The 24988-nt window shown below is 44.1% G+C and overlaps 1 protein-coding gene across 1 annotated transcript in view; it reads right to left on the bottom strand.

Annotated features, from left to right (window-relative positions):
* SMUG1 (single-strand-selective monofunctional uracil-DNA glycosylase 1) overlaps positions 1-24316 on the bottom strand; it is a 125454-nt gene extending 101138 nt beyond the window's left edge. The window contains exon 1 of the mRNA XM_086965043.1: positions 24229-24316. The gene's annotated coding sequence lies outside the window, so the exon portion shown is untranslated. The remainder of the gene's footprint in view (positions 1-24228) is intronic.
* Between the last annotated feature and the right edge of the window lie 672 nt (positions 24317-24988).

Raw genomic sequence — 24988 nt, 5'->3', positions numbered from 1 at the left:
CAGGTTGAGATTGAAGAATTGATTTGGGCCATTTCCCCTATCCACATCGTCCATATGCCCATCTTAGTCATACTTTAGGCATCTGAATAGTCTCATTGCAACGATAAGTGATCCTGAGATAAAGTCTCACTAAATGTTTGCCAGGGCATGGCTCCTCCTAATGCATCGGTCTAGTTAGTGACTGCAGCATCAAGCACGGTTCGTCGGCCATCCAGTGACTTCCATCGTCAGACGATAAGCTTGCAGGAGCATTGGCAAGGCTTTAATGCAGGGGTCTCCAAACCGCCGGTTTGGAGACCCCTGCTTTAATGTAAAGGATGCCCATAGATATGAACGTCAAGCAGGGCACTTGTGAAAATACTGTACCCCACCGTGTGGCTGAGGGACACTCTGAGCAGGAAGCCTGGCCAACACACAACTACATGGCTTAAAAAAAGGCAGAAGTGTGTGAATCCGCAGTCATGAAATTACCATTTCTCTGCTAACCTGTCACTTGCATTTCCAACCCCTCCATTTCTATCTCTTTATATAAATGTCCTTCCTCTTACATAGTGCTCTGCCTATTAAATTACACTGTTCGACTTCTCGTTTATGCCACTTGCTTTTGTGCTCATTTCTCCATCCTCTTTTAGACCTTTCTCTTTTTTTGCTGCCTCAACAATCTTTATCTCAAATACTTTTGACTTCCTTTGCTGGCCATCTTTATTCCACAATTCATTTCAACCAATCTCTTTCTCTCGCTTGAATATTGTTTCTCATCACTCTTCTTCTTTCACATCATCTTCTGTACCTCATATTCTGTCCTCTTGCGTTCATACTGCCCAATATTTTCACTTCTTTTTCCTTCCAATAATAACTTGTAACAATGCGATTACTTTCTTTCAGCTTTCTAGTTACTGACATACTTTCCCTCTCTTCTCTTTTACAGTCTCATTTCTTTCCCATATATATTGCCTACATCTCTGCTAGTCTGCTGATGCCCTCTTTTTCTCTTTCCCTAGCACTACTTCCTCTTAGAAGGTTGATGCCTTAAATGAAGGCTAATTTTAACTCTGCTGTCCAAAGAGTGAGGAATTTTGAGAACTATTTATCAGGAAAAATTAATTCCCATTCTACGCGTTTCATCCTCACTGAGATGACATTTTTTTCCTAAATCTCATCCTAAACATGGAATGCTGCGATTTAAACCATCAAATGAAGTGGGCTAGTTCTCGCCTCTTTGAGGCCTGGGCTTGAAATTCCACTCTGGTTGCAGAGTTATTCCCGATCTGCATAGCATGCAGAGTTTTCCCGATCCGCGTAGTGCACGGAGGTCCGAAAAACTCTGCTTCATATAGCGGAATGGAGTCTATTTCTTGCTCGCCAACGTTAAATGGGCGAGTGCTGACAAGGAAAAATCTTAATCCAGACCACCTCCCGGGATGATTTTTCAATGCGAGAGGTCACAGATGACCGCGACCACTCACGTTGAGAAACCTTCCATTCACGTTGAGGAAGCTGCCTCTCAAGCAGACCTGATGCTCTCCGTGTAGCACAGTAGAGATTTTATATCACTTCGCGGAGTTCTGCATAACTCCGCCCAGACCTAGCCTCTATATCATTTCCTGAATTATGAAACAAGCATAGTGGTCAACAGAGCTCATAAAGCACTGAAGGTCATATGTAAGTTACTAATTGTCATTTAGCCTTGTTTCACCAAAGTCTTACTCATGTTTATTTATTCAGTGTTTTTGTTATGTACTAAATTCCATTAACAATGAACAACGAAGAAAACATTAAATCACGGAAAAGAAAGTTATGGAACACAGTGGGGAAATGAACGGAGGACTTACAGTTCACATCTTAGAAACTCCTGAAAGTGAAATGGAAGCGTTTAGGTTAAAAAAAATATGTCTAAATGGATAAATAAAGCTGCGTACTATCAACCTGCAAGGTTAACTAGACAACGTTTCAAATAAAAAATGTTAATAACAATACAGATAAACGAGAAGAATTCTGCTTTGAGATACGATTGCTGCCCATCCCCCACACGCCTCAGCTCAGTGCTTTACAACAGCTCTGTGTAGGCAGCAGCATGGCCACGCTCATGCCTATGGAGGCTCGGAGAGTGAATTGTGAAAGAGCTCCATCTATGGGTCACGAGAGGGATCACCATACACACGGAGGCCGTGACTGGGGGTGGGGATTGGCACCCACAGCTGCATGCCTGATAGACTAAGGAGGAAGCGGAATGTACGAGGAGGCAGAGAAAGAAGGAAAGGTAACGAGAGAGAAATTTCAAGTTAATAAAAGCGAGAGAATTTGTGGTAGCGAGAGATGGAAAAAAAAATGAGGGGGAGACAAAAAAAAAAGGAAGTAAAGTAAATGGAAGCGAGCGAAAACGGGTGCTCACGTAAAGTGTTCTTATGCCCTTGCGCCAAGTTCGAATTAGATGCAAACTAGAAAAAAAGATGAACAGGAACAACAAGAAAGAAACCAATGAATGACCGTTTAAGAGAGAAGGGTAAATATTTAGAGACGGCAACGGAGCGATAAAAGTCGATGAAAGAAAACTGTGGAGAGCTACAGAAAGAATTCTTGTGGTTTAGTCGTAAAAACACCTGCAGCTGGCACCTGCCCAATTATTGTGTATTTGTTTATGCAGTTTCGCATAGAACGCATATTGCCCGAAGCGTTCTAGTTTTTTACCTAGAGAGTGGATGGGAATTTATGACTGGAAATAAAATATACAATCTTCAACAAAATAAGTGGCAAGTTACAAGAGTAATTAAATTAGAAAAACAAAGATGAGCCAAAGCAAATAATACCATGCAAACTATGAATAAAGACAGTGTGTGTGTGTAAACCGACCACAGCAATAAGCAGAAATAGCAATTGACATAATCCCCAATAGGTAATAGTGAAAGAACGTGAAGAGAACGCATAATAAAACATTGTTCAGCGGAAAAAATGCTTCCTGGAAGTTTGAGGCAATGAGTCACATGCCAGGAGTTAAGGGGCAATTAGCCAGATTGTAAGAAAATGAGATACAGTTTTGAATGACAGATGCCACGTCCTTTGCCCCCTTTTCCACTCTCTCCCAAAATGCATTTATTTGTAAAGGATTAACCTTAGCTACATGCAGTGGTGCTGGAACAGTTTTCAGAGAAGGGGTTCTGCCACCAATATTACATCACTGAAGACATGGGGATTGTGAAAAATCCAAGCATCATACATATAACAAATGTAGCAATGAGCCACACCCATTGAGCAGAAGAGTGGTAAGTGGGTGGTAAAGCACACCGTCACAAATATATTACTAAAGCCTAGTGTGGTAACTCACTGTCATTCACAGACAACATATTTTCCATTGAAATGACCAGCAAAGTTGTTTTACTAATAAACCTATATAGCGCATAATGTATGGAAATCGGGTTTCAGCAAAAATGTATCATTAGCACATCACCAAGTAAAGTATCTTGTTTTGTTTTGACCCTATTAAAATCTGTTACAATCACACTTCAACGTACAAAAGGTGTGCATTCCTAGATGGTGGTATGCCTTGAAATATGTGTACTGTTCATTTATAGTGTGTTACAAATAAAAACTGACATCCTACAGCCTTTCATTTCAGATTACATGTGCCCCCACAAGATTGTTACATAGGAGTTGTCCATGGAATAATAACCTTAACCATTACGGAACAACTCAGTGTCACCATTGCCAATTTAAAAAATAGCTATACCTATACATTTGGGGGCAGGAATTTGCTAGCTGTGCTATTTTAAACGAATATGACTCGTTAGTTTGCATACCATTACTTCGCAGCTTTTTACTGCAATGTCTTTACTTTACAAATACCGTTACTACGCAAGTTTTTAGTTCACATACATTTACATTGCAAATGTTAATGTATGCGAACTAAAAACTTGCCTAGTAATAAAAACCCAACACTACACTAAATACAAATTCACTACCCTACACATCACAAACTCTAAAACACTACCCAAACCCTCAAACACTACACTACCCTACACTAATCAAACACCTACACTAAACCCTAATACACTATCCTACACTACACAAACACTACAACACCACCCTAAACCCTAAAACACCACCCCTGCACATCCCTCCCCCAAACCCTAGTCCTGTCCCATCTCCCCAACTCTACCCTTCACGACCCCGACACTGTGCGAGATGCCATTTGCGCTGATTAACACCATCAATGCTGATGGTATTCCCCTCCTGTGCTGACCTTTGATGTTTTCCCGAGAGGTGTACCTCATGACGAGCTGAGCTCGTCATGAGCATCGAAGGTGTTAAACAGAACGGGACAAACGCCCGGTACTAAAAATCAGTGCGAACAGCACGAGTTTAACCCACTCCGCTGCTCACGGAATTCCGCGTAGCTTGGCAGAGTTTTTTTGTCACTTCCCAGAGTTCTGCGTGGTGGAACTTCGCCCATGCTTAGAAAAGACTAAGAAATGAGACAGCAAGGAACAGGAGAGAGTGAGCACCTACGTCTAATGTGTTAAAGTGCAATACTTCCCAACATTCTAATGGTATTTTGAGACTCACGGTGGTCTATAGAGCTATGCACAAGTATTAAGGGCTGGCCTAGAGACAGCTCCAGCTATGTTACCAGCCTCATGTTTTTCAAAACATCCACAATAAAAATTAGGCATGGGCGGTGAACTTCGCTCCGTCCGTGGAGCTTTCTGCACTCGCAGAGTGCAGAAAACTCTGCTTCGCGATGTGCAGCAGAGTTTTTTCCCCGCACACGATCGCGAACAGTAAGTTCGCGAGCTCGAGCTGCCGCTCGGGTAGAATTTCTACCCGAGCCGCAGGAATACCAGCACAAACTGCAGTTCGCACTGCACTCCGCCACTCGCAGAACTTTGCGGAGTTTTTTTGTAACTTCACGGAATTCCACGTAGCAAAACTTAGCGAACTATGCCCAGGCCTAATAAAAATACGCGCAATCACTTCCTTTCACCTCGCTCCATTTATTGGCCTATTCAACTGTCATTCACATTTTACTCTTGCTCATCACAATTTTCAATATGTGGCAATGGTTCAACCAATTTCATACCTTGGCTGTCTAGGACTGTGACAACAGTTTACCTCATCACGTATGCACTGCTTCCTGAAAAGAAAAGCGCAATTCAGTACCAGGATTAGCACCCATTGGCAATACCTTTATGTTTTTAGTTTTGCCTATTTTTTAGCACATATGGAACAACAAAAAAATGTGCACACTAGCACAGGTCAGAGCTACTGACTTTGCCAAACGCTTGTTTTTATATGGAACCAAGAGATATATGCTAACGTATTCCCGATTATTTATTGATCACAAAATAATAGCTTAAAGAGTTAGTTCTGAAGTGAAAATTCCACAAACTTCCAGCACTTTAAAATTGGCCAGAGCACCCACCTAGCTTTACACACACTTATCAGATACAAATGCATGACTACAAAAACATGCAATAACCAGCAGAACAAGCATTGGCATAGCCAATAGGTCTCGCTTTGGGACCTTCTAAGTAAAAAAAAAAGTGTAAGACTTCACGTTTACTTTTACTGCATCCTAAATACGAAGTAAATGTAAATGTGAAGCCTTACACTTCAGTTTTTGTTTTTACTGACAAGGTCACAAAGGCGAGACCTATTGGCTATGCCAATGCTGGTTAGGCATAGGGGTCATCCGTTGTAAAAGTAAATTAAGAAAAAGTTTGTGCAATGTACACTTTTGCTAGTTAGGGGGTGCACAGTCAGAAATTGGTTAAGCCCTAAAGTTCCCAAATTGGAAGACTGGATTACAGATGTCAGTGAATGGACGCCAGAGGAAGAAATCTGAATGAAAAGGACAAGGATGGATGTAAAGCTTCAAAAGATCTAGAGATCTGAAAATAACAGTCTACTGTTCTAATATGCCGACCTGACACAGCCCACCATGAACAGGAACAGCAGGGCTTCTCTGCAGCTTTGTATGCTTCTATGTATAGCATGCACAGAATAATGCGGTCTATTAAATAATCCACGTTTATAGATCTACCCACTAGACCAGATGTTGATATACTGACACCAAAGTTACATTCGTTAATTGTTATTGATATAAATGTGAAAAGCAATAAATTCATTTTTATAGTATTTGTAACACATTTGGCGTCTTTTCATTTTAGTGGAACTGTTAGATAGAGGCGCCCGGCACTACGGATCAATGGGATTGTAACGTATGAGGAGCTTTACAGTCACGCTCTGAGATAACAAGAAGGGTAAACACAGTGCTGGGTTGTGACTGGCATGGGGGTCGCACAGTACGCGTGCACTCCTGGGGACCTGGCTGTTTGATACACACAAGCACAAATGTTGCTGTAGTCAGTCTCGCACAGCAGTGCAGTTTATACCACAAAGAAAAAACGGTGCCCATCCCCGTGACAAGCAAATCAGTGGCCGCCTTGTGGGGACACCTGCCTGCGCTTGACAGCCTCCCAAGGCTGAAAAACACCTCATTGGAAAGGGACCCTCAAACCCTGCTCCGCCCCCTCGAGAGTGCATAACACATCACATGGCAGACACGTTCACTCAACTCAACCAGAAAAGCAACAAGCAATGACTAGGAAGGGGAGGAGTGGTGGACACGGGGGAGGGTGGTGAAGTAGAAGCGAGCGACAGCAGGGGTGTGTAAACGGAATCGGGAAAGCGAATCGGGACGGGCAGCTATAGCGGTACTGGACTGCAAGAAATTCCCTGAAATTGCTTGGGTGAGAAGCAGACGTGTTGAAACCCCGAGCCAGCACGCTGGCTGTAGGAGGGGGGCAGGGGTTTAAGGGCGCTATGTGGTTTAAGGATGGCGAGGGAGCTGAAGCAAAACAAACAATCCTGTGCATGCGAGCACCAGGCCATACAGTGAGGGACGAAACGAGATGCAGGAGCTGCTGGCGTGAGCGTGCAGTCGCGATCAGCAGCATATGTTTCCAATTATCGCGCCCGCGTCTGGGTACGATAATTGGAAACATATGCTGCTGCTGCGCGTAACCGATAGCATTAGGCCGTGGACGTGAAACAAAAAGGTCGGACAAAAAGAGCCCTTGGCCAATTGTGTGCTGTCTTTGTTTAAAAGATGCAAGCAAAGGCCAATAACCTGGGACAAAACCAAAAGCACACGCACGAGCGTGTGCGAGCGTGAGGTGAGCTTTCTTAACCCCTTCCGTGCTCCTGTCGGCCAACGGCCTACAGGAGCACCCCCTCCCCAGTGCTGGAACGGCCATCGGCCATCGCAGCCCCGTCCACTCATTAGAACACCCGCACCGCGGCAGGCGTTAAAGCCCTTACATAAGGTCGAGCAGAGCAGCACATTCGCGCTGCGCTAGGCTCGACCTAAAAAGTGTGTACATCAAGAGAAATAGTACCAGTATTATTATTACTTAACATTTCTAAAGCGCGTAGCTACCCAGAGGCATCCCAGCACTGGCGGAAGTAGGAGAAGAATGGAAGGAGGGTCTACAGCCTAACATTTTGAGAATAGCCATGTTTTCAGATACTTCTTGAAAGTAAGGAGGTGAGACTCTGAGCGTATCTTCAAGGGGAGGGTGTTCCACAGCTTGGCTAAGCTATAAGAGAAGGAACTGCCCCTGCTTCGAGTTCCCCGAATTTACGGCACCACGGCCAAGCTCATGCTGGCGGAGCGGAGCGATCTCCTGGGTTGGTAAAATATGATGAGGGAGTTAAAGATGTTGGGGCCTTTTCCCATCAAGGTTTTGTGGACTATGCAAAGTGCTTTGAATTTCACTCTTTCCAGAATCGGAAGCCAGTGGAGGAGTTTCAGGCAAGGCTTCGCAGATTGCGTTCTTGGCACTCCAAGCAGCATCCTTGCAGCACAATCCTAATAGTGGCTTTTGGGCGCTCCCAGGTACAAGGAGTTACCATAGTCCAGGTCCGATAGGACCAGGGCCTGGACTACCGTTCTCCTTGCCCCACTGGGGAGTAGGGAGAGAATTTTTCTCATCATTCTTATAATGCCAAAACAAGTACCTGCCACTTGCACTGCTTGTTGATCAAAATTAAGTGATTTGTCAAGCCACACCCCCAAGCTTTTGATCTTGGGCTTTGGGGTGGGCGCGTGTACTAGGCGTGTGGGCCATTGTAGTTTGAAATCCGTATTGGGTAGATTGCCCAGACACATGATTTCTGATTTATCGCCATTGAGCTTAAGGCATGAGTTTTGCATCCAATTTGCCACCTTCTCCAAGCATGATTCTAGGTCGGAGGGGGCATTATGAGGGTGCTTTAGGGAGACCACTAGCTGGGTGTCATCTGCGTAGGAGATGATTTGTATCCCAAAAGGGAGGACAATATCTGCTAATGGCTTCATGTACACGTTGAATAAGGTAGGATGATCCCTGAGGTACTCCATACCTAAGAGATAGACAGCTTGAGGTGGCTTCTCCTGAAAAGACGTTGAAGGTTCTTCCAGTGAGATAAGATTGAATCCATGCAATGGCGACCCTTGCTACTCCTACCTTCTGTAAGCGGTTCAAAAAGATGTCAAAGTTGACGGTGTCGAACACTGCGCTTAGGTCGAGGAGGATCCATGCTCTTTTTGGCTTCCTCCACCAGCGAGATCAGCGCTGGCTCGGTGCCCAACTGGGGTCTGAACCTGGTCTGAGAATCATGTAAGAGGTTATGGGTTTCTAGAAAAGTTGAAAGACTAGAATTGATATGTTTTTCCAGAATCTTGCAGATCATCGGTAATAGAGAAATGGGTCAGCAGTTACTCAGAACATCTGGATTAAGGGTCAATTTCATAAGGAGCGCTCTTACCTTGCGTGTTTCCATGGGGGGGGTGCACCTGGCCATTAATATTGGAAAGGTTTAATACTTCCATTATTGGTGGTAGCACCTCCTCTTTTACCCTGTCCAGCTGATGGGGGGTTGCCGGGTCACAAGGTGAACCCGATTTTATCTGGAAAAAGATTTTTGTGAGTGTTGCTAGATCTAGGAGAAGGAAGTTCTCCAGGGTAGGCCCCTTATTGTTTTGGGCTCTATTAGTTTCACCCGAGTCAGTAAAAGGAGTTGGAGCAGAGATGTCACCAGGCAAAGGTGAGGTGGGGAAACACGGCACAAGCAGCTATAATGCCCACCTGACATCCTGTCCAAGACAAACAAATAATAACCAGGTATTTGTAAAGCGCAAACTTATCACCCCTAAGGGCCGGGGGACGTCGGAAGACTAAGCGAGCTATTGCCCAGAGTCACATGGTGCTGTGCTGAGCAGCAGCGAGTGCCAGGGATTGAACTGTGAGCCCCGTACTCCGGAGTTAGCTGCCCTGGTCGCTGTGCCACACCTCTAGATAGAGGTAGCCACTCCGGTATGAAAACAAGTATTCGAACTCATGTGCCAGGAGGAGTGTTTTATCAGTAACGACTGACAGTGCTGCCGCCATTTGTGCCAAAAGTGTGCCATGATTTATGCTACTGGCTGCTGCCATCATTTATCTCCTGGTGTTCTGCCGACCTGGGCGCTTAGAAGTGCTGCCATGATTGATGCCAGCGCTGCTGCCATGGTCTGTATGTAGTGCTCCCTTGATTAATGCCAGGATGTACAGCCATGATTTCGGCTAGGGTACCGTGCAATGATTACAGCCACATCTACTACTGGCACGTTTACCCAGGAGGAATGTTATAGCACACATCATGGATAACTGGCATTAATACTGCCAGGGACTTTTGTCAGTGCGGTCACAATTTATGCCAGGCAGTAATTGCATATTTTGTACCCAGGGCAGCTGTCTTGATTTATGCCCGAAGATAATCCAGTGAGAAAGGCCGGTGACTGTTGCAATCATTGTTTGTTTCGAGATGTTGCAATACACATCCAGGTTTTGCCCATAGTCCGTGACCAGGAGTGCTGCTAACATTTCTGGTTTGTAGGTAACAATTCTGACAGGGAGTGATGGCGATCAGACCAGGAGGCATTATAAATGTGTGTGTCCGGGGAGGATGACGTGTATACTAATAGGTATTTAGTATGAAGCAAACCCTGGACAAGAGATGCAATTGTTATATATTTGGTTTTTTTGCAAGCAAATGCCACAAAACTGAAATGAAGATAAAAAAAAAAACATGCCGTTATAAGTATGGACCCATCAGCCCTGGCAATTAAGTGCACTTCTGTTTGGGCGAATGTGCAATGTGATCTGACAAAATTCTGTCACTGAATGCTACAAAAGTCAGTGGCTGAAGTCGCAGGGCCGTTGTTCTTTGTTGCCTGATGCAGTGGGGAATGCAAAACTGGAAGGACATATCCAGGCATAAATCTCAATTATGTAGTTGGTATAATGGTCCTCCACTTGTTTCAGAGTAACAGCCAATAAGAAACCCAGATGTTTCATATACTGTTTCACAGTTTACTTTCAAGTTGCCTAGTTCTGGTCCATGTATAGGTAATCAATTGATATGAAAGCAGATATTTGCTTTACAAAGTCACTTAATTGCTCCATGTAGATTCCAGTATTGAACATGAAGTCAAACTCCACACAAACTGCTCATGGTTCCGTCGTAAGATCCTTGATCTGTGTAACAACGCTTCTCCAGATACCTTACTACATAACGTAATTAACTATGTAATGTACTGATTTTCATAATCAATTTTCCTTACACCCGTGGTAGTGTGGAGTATATGGCTTGAGCCCCTTCTTCAATCTGCATATAATTGGTATAGCAATTTTCTGCTTATTGGTACAGATGTTGTGTAAATAGGCGGGCGCTTGAGTGAGTGGTTGTTTTATGTATTTATCGCACTTCCTTCGACTATTCTGCCGTATCGAAGTTTTTAGGGCACTAATTTAGCTGACATTAGGAAGGATGGATGGCTTAGTCAGCCTTGTCAAGATCCGAACTTAGGACGTGCCCATTGTGCTTACTCACTAATATATATCTCACACACACACAGATGTACATATTTATCTGACTATGTATCTATCTCTCAATATATCTATCTATATATAATATAAGGATGTTGAGATATTTTCGATCTCCATCAAGCTTGACTGAGGAGAGGGATCCATTTTTCTCCCCATCATCTTGAAAATCGTGATTTTGGTCAAAATTGTAATTTTAGCACAGTGGAAAAAATATTCCACAGCAAAGATGAGGCATAATGAGAAATGTCTGACCACTTCATCTTGGATTAAGTTAGCTACCAAACTGGAGTCATCCCCACTGGAGGTAATAACCACAATCTATAATGCCAGATGCATCTCAGCCACCTCTTATGATGCAGGCATCTGGGGGTACTTCGATTTTGCGCAGGTGCTGTTTAGTGAAAATAATTTTCTACGTGATTGCTCTCAGGACCAAGGAGTGCCCCAGCTTCAATATGTCATGAAGAATTAGGTTTACAATATTTAGGAGACTTCATAAAGATCGCACCAGCCGTGTTATGGCACTCGGTCTGGTCTAGGCGGAAAGCTGTACTTAGTCAAATGGTAATAGTTGACTGTTTGAATCTAGACAAAGCTTGCAACATCAAATGGCTGTCCCATGTGAAAGCCCAGTTGTGATGAAATGGAACACCAGGTCTTTACGATACACCACAGAATGTCAGTCAATCTATCAGAGTCTCAATTAAGGATGAAATATTGGATTTTTTGGCCAGGGAAAGAGTAGTAGCTGAGCTTGGCAAGAGGACTGTGGAAGCGTATATCCCGCTAATTACGACTAACCACATGGAACCATACCTACATAAGGTACCAAGGCATTACAGGTTTGATTTGGTAAGATTCAGACTTAATATGGTTCACTTACTGGTATCCTTCCTACCCCTCTGAGGCCCACCATGGTAGAGACCTTATTCCATGCCCAAGTTATTCAGTTTCGTCTCAGACACAATCGCACCTTTTCTTTTTTGTGACATATATAGGGACCCGAGAAAAAAATGTTCTAATGCCCTTATTAAGAAGTCTTCATTTTAAAGCATGTAACATAGTGCCACACCATATCCAGCTGTTGCAATCCAACACTGTGTGCCTTGCAGTTTACAGATTTATTACAGCCGTAGTCAGGCAAATTGGCAGACACGTAAATGTTGACAGACATTAATACTGTGCATTGTTAGCAATAATTGTTTGCTTTCCTCTTTTTCTGTAGACAATATGACTTTATTGTATTTGGGCTCATAATGATTTCCTTCCATGTGGAGGACTCATTGAGTGCTTGTTTTACCAAATTACCAGAAATTACACTTTGAAATGGGTCTGGTTATGCTGCTAAAGCTACCGGTATCTTTGGAACCTCTACCTGTGTCTTATTGATGAATTGCCTCCGACCTGAATCTTGGTCATCATTTCCAGCATCTCTTTGCTTAGCCCTATATGAGACAGTGGCGAGTTGGCATGGAGCCTTTTAGATTTTAGGTACAGAGATTTTATTTCGTGAATTTATAGTGTGATTTTAAATGAATTTGTATGTTCTCTTTAATGGTTTTAAACCAAATAAAGACTCTTTTGACTTGACGTTTGTTTGAATATAATGGCCTTCTATTTCCACCCTGCCCTACTACTCTCTCTTCAGCTGTAGGCTACCTATGCATAATTCCATCCATGTATCCAGGAGGACAAGAGAGATGGACAGACCAGGAAGGGAGGCCTGTAGACAGTGTGGAGAGAGAGTGGTGCGAGTACATACCTCTGCTTCCTTAGAGTGTCTGTGTCCATCTTTGGTACCTCTCTCACTGCCCTTCTCTGCTTCTTTTTTACTGCTGTACCCTGTTCCACTTCCAACATTATCCCCCGCCCTCGGGTCTCTTCCTAAACATCACATCTCCTGAAGTTTCAGTTTGTAGCAGGCGCCGTACCAAACAATCAACATAACATATTTTATATTTCTTCCTCTAGCCTACATCTACCCTATTGTTGTTTCAACACACTTCCTTTTCTCAGTCTCCCCACTGCTGAGGGAAAGCAGTCTCAAAAGGAGGTATACACTTTGAAATCTACGTCCTCCATGATTATTTACCATTTTGTGACTTGGTATCACCTGCTATGTCGTGTGCCTCTTGCTCTAGTCCTATTTTACCAGGCTTATGCTCTTACGGGAACTTCAAGAACCTGGGAAACCTTTGGATCTGTGTTGCTCTTGTTGACAAGGGGGATTTGTGGCAGCAGCCTCTGGCATCATTGACCATTTCCCACAAGAAGCTTTCACTGAAGTCCTCCTTCAAAGTGCTCATATCTGTGTGTTCAGTTGCTCCTGTTGGAGAGTCTCTACTCAGTTTCCCTTCCTCTCAACATTCCAAAAGTTACTGGCCATATCCTCATTATCTGTACTCTGAGTGCTAGCCATTCATTCCTTGACAGTGCATTGTGTCCTGGCCTTTCCTTACTAAACATTAGAGCAATCCTGGTCAATCATTCCTTGGGAATCCTTCAATCCTGGCCATTTAGTCCTACTGTTACTACAAAACAAATTGTGCAGAGGGCTACTGGCCCCTCAGGCGTTCTGGGTTTCATCTCATCTGTACCCCCCGCACTACTTGGCACTCGCATCCTCTTTCTTTTGAGCTGTTCTCCAAAGTTGTTCCTAGAGGGCAGGAGCCATGCCAGATTTTTAGCATATCCCCATTTAGATAAATGTAGTTATCTTAAAAATCTGGCATGGATCCGGCACACTAGGACTGACTTTGAATAACCCTGCTCTTTTGCATGGTCACATTAGTCGATGATCCTGAGTCTCTCCAGAGGGAGGCTGCACCTCAGGTCCAGTCTCTCCCCTCCTGTCAGCGACCACGCCACCACCGTCACTACGCTGGCCCATCCACAGCTTCAGCCCTGCACTCCAGCAGTTCCAGGGAACCCCTGCAACATCCTCTCCAGAAAGGTTTCAGTGAGAGGATTGTGGGGGTGGGTTGTCAGGGAACCATGATGGGTTTCAGTTATGGGGGCTTAATAGTTACTGCCACCCCAACCGTTGTTATTAGTGTCTTGGCTGTTCCTACTTTGAGACTATTCTGAGTCCTCATCATTTTTCCTTGAGAGTATATGGAATCCTTTTCATTCCTTTAATGATGCGAGTCCTGGGCATTTTTTCATTGAGCACGCTGAGCCCCGACCAATAACTGCTTAAGGGTATTCTGTGTCCTGGCCCCTATGGGAGAAGGCGGGCATCCACACCCTGGACCAGCTCCTCCACGATGGGGACCTCAAGACCTTTGCGCAACTCCAAGAGGAATTTGGCCTTCCCACACTACAGTCCTGGAAACACATGCAGCTCCGACATGGTCTGCAGATATGTCTGGGGCCGCGCCCTTGGTCGCTACTAACCTCGCCAGTGGTATCGTACCTACACACGTGGGAGACACACAAAGGAGTCACATACGGCCTATACGGAGTACTCCCCTCCCATCTTTTCTCACAAGCCCTTTGCACCAGATGGCAAGCCCGGCTTTCTGTCTCCTATGAGGAGGATGAGTGGGCGGAGCTCTTGGATGACCTGCACAGGGGTGCCCGGGAAGCAAGACTGAAATTTTGCCTGTTTAAAACCCTACATGAGTGGCATTGGTCGCCGACAAAACTGCACAGAGCAGACCTCCTTCCGCATGCAAACTGTTGGAGATGCGCAAAGACAGCTTGCGATACGATCCCCATATGCCCTTGCACCTGACGCTCACTCCCGCTGCTATCCTTCTGCATGACCTGCGGCGCTCCCCAGAGTTGTCGAAGCCGCAATGCCGACTCTACCACACAGCATTTTGCCACAGCTAAGGTATGTATGCTGCACCAATTGAGATCATCCACCCCACCGTCACAGGAGGCTTGGTTAGTGGCCATGATCCACACGGTTTCCAACAAGCGAGTCATCTACAACCTTCAGGACCAATCTGACCTATTCCTTCAAATACCGGCGCCCTTCCTACGCACAGAGAATGGCAGCGAGGGATGCCTCACAACAGAGGGCCAGCCTCGGACATCATCATGAGAACATTACGGCGTGGCAGCGCCTTACTTTACTCCCCCCTCACGCATGAGCTCCCTCCCCCCACTCCCCTACCAATCCACCCCCCTTTCTTCCCTGCAAGTGCTCCCCCCGTAATCCCCGCCATCCCCTTCCCCTCTACACTCTATACCCCCCACCCCCTGCACCGGGGCCCAATAGGTATATATTAGCCAAGTCCCACCCAGGTATTAAGACAAGACTCACCATAAGGAGACAAAGTCCAACACCCTCCCCCCATGCACCACTATGCCCTTGCACCTGCCGCTTACTCCCGCTTCTATCCTTCTGCACGACCTGCGGCGCCCTCTAGAATTGTCGAAGCCACAATGCCGACTCTTCCACACAGCACTTGCCACAGCTAAGTTATTTATCCTGCGCCAATGGAGATCGTCGACCCTACCGTCACAGGAGGCTTGGTTAGTGGCCGTGATCCACACGGCTTCCCACGAGCGAGTCATCTACAACCTCCAGGACCAATGTGACCTATACCTCTAAGTATGGGTGCCCTCCCTATGCACAGAGTGTGGCAGCAAGGAATGCCCCAAAACAGAGGGCCTGCCTCCGACATCATCATGACAACATCACGCCGTGGCAGTGCCCTTACTTTACTTTACCGCCCCCACGCATGCACTCCCTCCCCCCACTCCCCTACCTATCCACCCCCCACTCCTCCCTGCAAGTGCTCCCCCCGTAATCCCCACCATCCCTTTCTCCTCTACAGTCTATACCTGTCCCCCACTGGCCCAAGAGGTATATATTAGTCAAGTCCCACCCAGGTATTAAGACAAGACTCACCATAAGGAGACAAAGTATAACACCCTCCCCACATGCCCCTACTCCACCCCAGGTATTGCCAATGCAACTTTAAAGCAGGGCACCTACCCTCCCTTGTACCCTGCACCACAGACAACACATAGCAGAGATGCTCCCCCCCCCCCCCCCCCCCACGCCTTGGAACCGGCATGGCCCCAACATGACGTGACGTGGCTCCTTAGGCTATGTTACCGACGATGTCAACCACCCACACCTGGAAACGGGCACGATTAACACCTTACACGCTGAACCAGGCAGGTTCCCCCGCACCCCCTCCCCACCCGACTACTTTTTGGGATATTTTCTTCAGTTTTAAAGAGGCACACGCAGCGCAAATTCTTGTTCTACTATCTGATATGGCCATTGTACATGTGTGGCCGATGATGATGTTTTCACAATGTTATCTTTTAAAATTGCTATTAAAGAATTACAACACAAAGGGTATTCTGAGGCTCGTGATTCCTTCTTGATCGCCGACCACTGAAGTGATTCCCATTTTTAATTTATCCAAACACCAGTTAGCATCTACTGAGATCGCACTACTGAGCTGAGGCCTTTCCTATGACATCACTGAATAACCCAACTGGTTCTTAATTCAAACTGAAATGTTCAATTTTTTTTAGGAAAATTAAATTGAAGTCTTTTTTTAAAGACAAAGATATGCCTAACAGAACGAATGTCTCTGGACTACGTCCTAAATCTACATTCAATCCACCTACTAGCTCCATGCCTCCAGAAATCCTAACCTTTGAACATCTAGTTCTTAAAGATCTAGACAAATTACAGAATGAATACAGGTTCACTCCCTACAACGTTAGCCTTGAAGAAAAAATTGCCTATCCATTTTGAAATCAATGGAGGATGTAGTCATAATACCCTGCTGTGACAAAGGCGGGGGCATAGTGTTACAAGAAAAGACTGCTTACAACAAGGGATTTTTTTCGCCAGCTTAGCAAGATAACACACTATGAACCTGTTGCCATAATCCTCTTCAAGAAATAAAGCATCTGATCCTCACTATCACCAAGGAGGCAGAAGAACTAGGCTTCATCACCCGGAATGAATTTCTATTCCTCAACAACAAGGCCCCACGCACCCCAGTGCTATATACATTGCCGAAAATACATAAAAGCTTGGATGCTCCCCTAGGTAGACCTATCCTGTCTGGCTGCAGCTCTATCCTGGAAGCCCCAGGGAGGTACATTGATTCCTTCATCCGTGACCTAGCTCAATGTACAACATCATATGTGAAAGACACGACTCACTTCATAAGCCTAATCGAATCAGAATCATTTGACCCTGAGAGAGAACTCCTCGTCAATTTGGACACTGAATCACTCTATACCAACATTCCACCGAACAAGGGTATTGAGGTCATCATAAACCATCTTAACGCACGCCCTTTTCCCCACCAAGTCGCGGCTGATTTAATAATTTCCCTTCTACAAATAGCCCTGACTAAAAACTATTTCTTATTCCATGAAAAATACTGCAGACAGTGTAACAGCACTTCCATGGGAGCAGTTTTTGCTCACAATTTCGCTATCCTGATCGTTGAGGATATTGAGAAATCATTCATCCTCAGCAAACAAAATCCACATCTACCCAAAATCCATATCTGGCGTAGATACATTGATGAGGTCTTTATGATTTGGCTGGGTAACAATACTGAGCTACGTGACGTTTGTGTCTGGCTCAACAACTGCCAGCCAGATCTCAAATTTAGGTACAATCATAACAAAGCTCAGAGTGACTACTTGGATGTGACAGTTAAAAGTCTTGATGGGGAAATTTACATCACACTTTTTCGCAAACCCACTGAGCTCAATACCCTGCTTCACTACACCAGCTAACATCCCAGAGCACTCAGGGACAGACTTCCCTATGGCCAGTTCCTTAGGATCCGCAGGAATTGCAAATTTAAGGAGTAGGTCTTTAAAGAAGCAGAGGTCTTGTGTAAAAAAACTTACTGACAGTGATGATGATTGGCAAAACGCTTCCTGAAACGTGCATGGTATTCCCACAGAGAACCCAAAAAAAGAGCACCAATTTCAAAAATCACATGCAACACCCCATTCTGCCCAGTCAGCAATAAATTGACTAAAATGAACAAAAAACATTGGACTGTCCTTGCCCCAATGAACTTTGCAGGTGAATCACCTTTCTTTTCCTTTGAAAAGAGGCTGCATTATCAAGGACCACCTAGTGAGAGCCTACAAGCGCACGTGCAGCGAGACCTCCATCCAGTCCTACCTAGGGCTTCCCCCAGTTCAGGAGCATTACAAATGCAGCATTTGTTTGGCATGTGTCTCTATAGAAAATGCAAGTTTTTAAATATGGGAATGTGAAACACACACTCAATTTCATCTCTAACTGTAATTCCAGTAATATCATAAACTGCATTTGTTGTCCTTGCAACTTACTGTATATAGGTCAAACGACTTAGAAGATCAATTCAAGAATATCCCAGCACAAGAGCAGAATACCCTGCAACGTCGTCACAGCCTCCCTGGTGGAACACTTCACGGAGAGAGGACATTCGGAAATTGATTTTACGTGGCAGGTTATTGACACTCTGCCCTCATCACAGAGGTGGCGACCATCAAGAGACTCTGAATAGTCTTGAATGTAAATGGATCTTTAACTGCCGCTCTATCGATCATGGCTTAAATTCACTGGAAGAGTGGAATGCAATTCTTTGATGTCTCTTTTCCACCTCCATAAATGCACTCTCTGTTACTAGAAAATTTACTAGCTCCACTCCACTTTTTATCAATCATTGGTGTGTTACCTATTCCATGGTTTATTTTAATTATTATCTCCCTGTAATTCCTTTGCTATCCCCTCGTCTCTATCTTTCCATCTGTGCCCTCCCTATTGCTTTGCGTTAATCACTGGCCTTTGCCTAGGGAGTCAGCACATTCACTTAATGAGACCTCTCACTCCTATTCATGCTTGCGCATTAGTTGCTCTATCTCCCCAGATGTATATTGGATACTAGTCCCGGTTATGGATGGATTCACTCACCTCAACCGCCAGATACTGCACCCTCTTTACCGCGCTTGTGTATGCAACGCGTGGTCTAGTTGTTCCAAACACTACCAGAAGCATATTGCTATATACTTCGGCCCCCTTTCTTTGACTCAGTAGTAGTCACTCACCCGAAGGATAGAGACTGAGCGGTGGCCTGTCTCCTAGAAATCGACCGACAAACGCGGACTGCCTCTACTAAGTAAGTACCTGCTAGCACTAACTTGGGGCTTAGCCTTTGCTGCAACGCCACGCTCAACTTGCCTAATCTAACCCCCTCCTCCCCTTTCCCCCAACACCGGTGACCGGTTGGAATACGGTGACACCGACTACACAGTGTTTGCCCACCACTACTGAACATGGACTTTGTTGCCGCGGCCGATTAACCGCTATGCACGAACGCCCTTCCAAGTAGCCACTGGATCTTACTTACCGTAAGTGGGTCGCACCATAATTACCGCTCTATCAGAGGATCAGATTACGTGCCGATTGATGGGGAAATACTGGCACCCTCCCAGGAGCATATGAATGAAACTCACCAGACATAGCAGATTTGCTCAGAAACAGAGTGATATTTATTTAATGGTACCAAAAGCATGCATCATTGCTAATTAGCAAGGAAGAAGTCAGATCCGCCACCTTAAGGGCTCTCAGACAGCTTCTTCCCAGAGTGACAGACTTCTAGGTGCTATATACCTTAAGAAATTCCATGTCAGCAGAACTAGAATAAGGCACCCAGCCAAATATGGCTGACATGGATGTGCAATGTCTGCACAATGCAAAACAGCATATGGGCAGAACAGAAAGGCAGGCTCTTCACCGTGTAACACTTGCATATCATGTAGTCAAAGACAAGCAAAGTGACCTCTAAGGGGGTACAGAATAGCTTGTTGAAGCTTGTCCAGTCAAAGTCAGATAGGAAGCCCTTTTGAGCTCCAGGCCTCATGTTAATGTGATCTTATATAAGCACGAAATCTTTAGAAGTACATGCAAATGAATTTATATGGATATTCATAAATATTTTGTAACACCGATAGCCTGATATTTGATTCTCCCCCTCCTCTTACGCTTTGTTCTTTGCGTCTGGAATTGCAGCGAGTGACCCTGCATGGTTTATTGGTTAAATATCACCAGGTTCCTTCAAATCATCGGCTTCCTCGGGTCGCCAAGTAACTAACCCTTTGAGAGGAGCTTGTTCTCACCAGTTCCACTTCTGTTACAGCTAGCTCCCCTTGCTGCCTCTACTATTTAGGCACTAAGCACTGCCTTTCTCTTACTTGTTGCCGATTGTCTCTTCTATTTGTCCAATCTAATCATACTGTATGAAAATGCATTGTCATTTACTGCGTATACACTTAGTTTTTACAAAATTATTGACGCAGGGACTTCACTTAAAACATTTGTACCTTATTATTTCTTCCCTATAGATTCTTCATGCTCACATTTTTTGGCCTGATGATGATCTCAAATCAATGAGATCGAAATACTGTCGACCTTTATTCAACAAAAAACTCCTTCACTGTTAAAATTACAATCAGGAGTTTCTGAGTATGTTGTCAATGCGATGTATAGATTTTAAATTTCACCCTAACTCGCCACAGCTTCTTGCGAGCACTTGAACTATATATTTAAAAAAAAAAGCTTTGAAATATTATTTCATAAATAAATAAATAATCTACTATTCGAAAGCGCATCTGTGTCCCTACATATATTTAGAAAATTGTCTATTGTTGCTCCTCCTGGCATTTATTGACTATATATGCCCTATGCTAGAGGCATAGTGATTAACACTTCCTTCACTCAACAGCTCTTGCTGTTCTAGGACCTGTTTGGCCTCACATGAACTATTGTTTTCCTATAACCATTGACAACCCCAGGTTCGAATAATGGGGTCCCCTTGTTTTTCAATACACATTATTTTCCTCAGAGCACTGTGTGCCCTTTCCATTTCTTTGTTCGAAGCAATTGGAGTCTCTTCCATTGCCACATTAAAAGTGATTTTAATTAAGGCTATAATCTGCTCAATGGTTTTTGATTTCGACCCAAATTCCTTTTTTGAGGTCATCAGAGTGTTGACCATAACCTCCGTGAGGATTACCTCCTGAAAACAAAATCTCCTCCTCAAGGTTTGCCTGGGTTCTAGGTACTTCCTGTTTGGGAGTATAATTAGTATAATTAGTGGCAATTTGATTGTCATTAAGGTTCCTAGGTACCCAGGCTTTCGCCTCTTTGATGGTACTCTAAGTAGTATTTGTGATCTTTTGTTTTCTTCTCTTGGAATTCCTGGTGATAACTAAGGAGTGGTAAGTTATATAATTACTTTACAAATGTGTCGAAGTTCTATAGAAAACTTAGCCAGAGATGAACTTATTTTTATTTTAACTCATTTCAACAAAAATCATAAGACTTTGACAATTTGCGTAGCTGTACATAAGATATACCGTGCAGAAAGCAGGACATTTTTAACATTGGCTTTTAGGATGAAAACTGGGAAGCTTCACAAGCTCTGCAAGGTGTGAAAATCCAAACCCTCGCAAAACTTCATAAGCCAAAACAAAAAAAACTTTACACACCCTTTTGTGGAGGCTCCTAACATTATTTCTCTTGGAAGATGTGAATTCCAACACATAAAGAAATGATGAATTTTCACTTTTGTTTTATGTACAAGTAATTCTTCACAGTTCCTAACTATTTTTCCATTACGAATTGTAGAAAGATTTGCACGTTTGATTTTTAACTATAAAATTATTTGGCACGATTTTTTTTGTTTTGAAATTCACCTGTCAAAATGGTTCCCCCAAAGTTCATAATGAGAGAAGAAAAACTTAAGTCCCTTGTTGTAAAGTGTAACTAACCAAAAAGCAATGGATGGAGATGTCACATAGGCAATGTACATATGACTGGTGGGAAACAAGGACATGGGAGAGATACCTCAGTCGCTCCCCATATACAAGTGCAAAAACCACAAGGAGTTAAAGTCAGATTTCCACAGAGAAAGCCTCTGCTCAAAAAGATGGCAGAGCTCCAATTTTTGGCTGGCCTCTCACCTACATATTCCTGTGAGACATGCTTCATCATCAAGTCCTCACCCTGTATGATTTTTTTATCCCGGGCGGGCTCGTCCCCACTCATGGGGGAGCACTTAGTTTGGTAGTCTATAGGTATTAGACAACGGGGCTCGAAAAGGGGGGCAGGGTGTTTAAAAATGCCTAAAGTTGCTGAATTAATTTTTATTGGGGACAAACAGCCTTGGCATTGGTAAACACAGGAAATGGCGTGTGCAGAAGAGTTTAATGACCTCCCCGCCGCCTGGTCAACATATTTCAGCTGCCTTTTTGCCCAAACGTCTTCCAGCTTTTGTCAGGACCATCCAAGTCCCCCATTGGTTATTAAGTGCATAACACTTTAAAAAAAATCTTTTATTGTGTTTTTAAAAATATCACACCAGGAATTGCACCTACGCAGTAGTCTCTCTCGTTACATCAAAGGATTTTGCACTCCAGCATAGTGCAAAATCTCTGTCCAAACTTAACCAGAATGTTTCACAACAATAAACTTAAAATCTCAATATCACATGTGCACGTGGACAAGTAGATGACTTTCTGGGGTACATAAATAAGAGGACAGGATGTAAAAGTATGATACAGCTTCCTTCAACAGGGTTGAAAAAACAACCCTCATCACCCATATAGCAACATCGTTTTAGATCTAGTCATAAGCCTGAAGTACATATGGTCCATCCTCCCCTCCCCTCCCCTCATGGTGGACATTCATCTGGGGGCAATCTCAGCGCCCTAAGCAATTTGTGCCATAGTTCCAGGACATCCGTGAGTTTGGGGCCAGTCCTCACTACTTTCATCCAAACACCCTCGGCAACGCACTATGCAGCAACAACTTTAAACCACCCCTCAACCATTGGGACCTTAGCATTCAGGCAATGAATTACCAGCCACCGCCTGGCCAGCAGTAGGGCAAAATCTACACATTTTCTTTGACGAATATTTCACAACAGGGGCCCCTATTTCCAGTAAGAAGAGTTGCGGTGTGCGCAGATCAAGGTGTAGTCCATGTTGGTACGTGCCCTCCACCTGTTCACAGTAATCCTGTATTTTACTACATGTCCATGTCAGGCAACACTATTTCGCTCTGTCTTGCTCACCGAAGTCACTTCGTATTGTCGAATTTGTGCAGAATACCTGGTGTTAGGCATGTATGATGTACAAAATTAAATTGAATCATTCGGAATCTACAATTACTGGTTGCAGTTTTAATAAGTGCAAGTGCACCTTGCCATTGCTTATCCAGGAACTGCCCACTGCAGTTCATTTCCCACTTTTGATGGACATGTGACAGGGGCTCAACATTGTCTGCTCGCATAGCTTGATATAAACGTGTTACCACTCCTGTACTACCATTCGTCTATATAAGCAACGTTAAAGTTGCTGAGACACACGGCTCGACGTCTCGAACGCCTCATAGCGCTTAGTCTGCCTGGCACAGTGCCCAATAATGTATGAACAACCTCATTCCCAAAGGAAATAGGCTCTGCGCTTGCTGCCATGTGAGGATATGCCATCAACGTATAGGTCGCCCACTTCTCAGCAGCTCTCTATTTACCAGTATCTCATACTCAGTCCCTCATCCAGGCAGTGTCCCATAGTGGCGTTACCTAAGCATTGAAAGAACGCCACAGCATGCGCCAAACTTGTCCCAAGCATATAGTGACAGACTCAGAATGTATTTGTTCCAGCATCGGCATGCAGATATAGATCACTTTTGATTGCAAATGAATGTGATGATGACCAAGATTCATGTCGGAGGCAATTCATCAATAAGACACGGGTAGAGTGGACAAAGATACAGGTAACTCTAGCAGCATAACCAGTCTAATTAGGGGTTTGAAACTATCTTCTGGTACCTGTAAAAAAAACTGCCGATTGTTGTCGAGATCATGATACCGCAATTGTGAAAACAGTGCCGTGATTAATTATGAGTGAGTTAAATATTCGTAGTCGTGCATGGTGAGATGGACTATATGAAATCATATAAACTTGTATGAGACACCTACTGTGGTAGCAAGTCGCACATCACTCACTCATTCAACATCTCGGGAACACGAAAACAGCCCAGAGACCTGCATTATTCAGGCACTTCTCCCAGGTGCACTGATGCGACCACAATGATGTCGGTGTCATAATCCATTTGAGAGACAAGCATACCGTAATCATTTCCACTTATTAGGGAAGAAGACGTAGTCAGTTTTGTAGAACCTACTTGCCCCATAGGTAGTTCCTGACAAGATACTCATAGTGGCGCACACTGTACTAAAGAGCATCCAAATTAATATTCAATACCGCTACCCAGAATTTTGGCAAAAAGCAGTATCGCCAAAATGAACTGAACACTTACTTCGTCATAGGAGTAACCCGACCCAGCACCTAATTGAGGTCCAGTTACTCCTGCATGTTGGAGTTTGGACGCCAGAGCTCCGTTTTCATTTTAGTGACGCGTGTGATGTCAGTACGCAAATTACGTGCCGGCGCCACATGATGTGCGGCCAGACCACGGGGGCCATATTGAAACGGGAAGGATTGTGTTTAGATCTCTAGAGGACAAGGATACCGAGAACGTGAATTCGTATATACAATAGTTTATACACATACATTCTGAAATAAAAGTACAGGACTGATGGTATCTGGTAAAAGGAATGAATATGAGTAACACTCAACATGTGGGGCAAGACTTTTATGACAGTGTTTGGAGATGAGTGGTATCAGGAGGACCCTTTGTAGAGGAATATAACGTTATGAACTGTTCCTAATAGAACATACCAATAGACCCGATTCAGACTAGAGACTCCCGAGTTTTTAAGACAAAAAGGGCTTTATTTTTGTCTGTCTCCTGTCTCAAATTCTATGTCAGGACGGAGGCTCTGATTATGCTTTTCTCAATTTCTTTACTGGACACAGCAGCCAATAAAAACACAGTAAAGAAAACAAAAAAACTACACTACCCATAAGCACTGGGTAACCATAGAGTACATAGAAGGTATATAAAGAGTCATAGAGGTTCCAACTTCCTCTTTCTTTGCTGCTCCGCAGCCAGTTAAGTGCTCTTTCCTTATTTAGTTGCTATTTTGCCTTAATTCATGTGAATATTGTGCGCGCTT

The sequence above is a fragment of the Lissotriton vulgaris genome, chromosome 1_1, assembly GCF_964263255.1.
Source record: "Lissotriton vulgaris chromosome 1_1, aLisVul1.2, whole genome shotgun sequence".
Taxonomy (NCBI): Eukaryota; Metazoa; Chordata; class Amphibia; order Caudata; family Salamandridae; genus Lissotriton; species Lissotriton vulgaris.
This window is presented reverse-complemented; position numbering and strand designations above follow the sequence as displayed.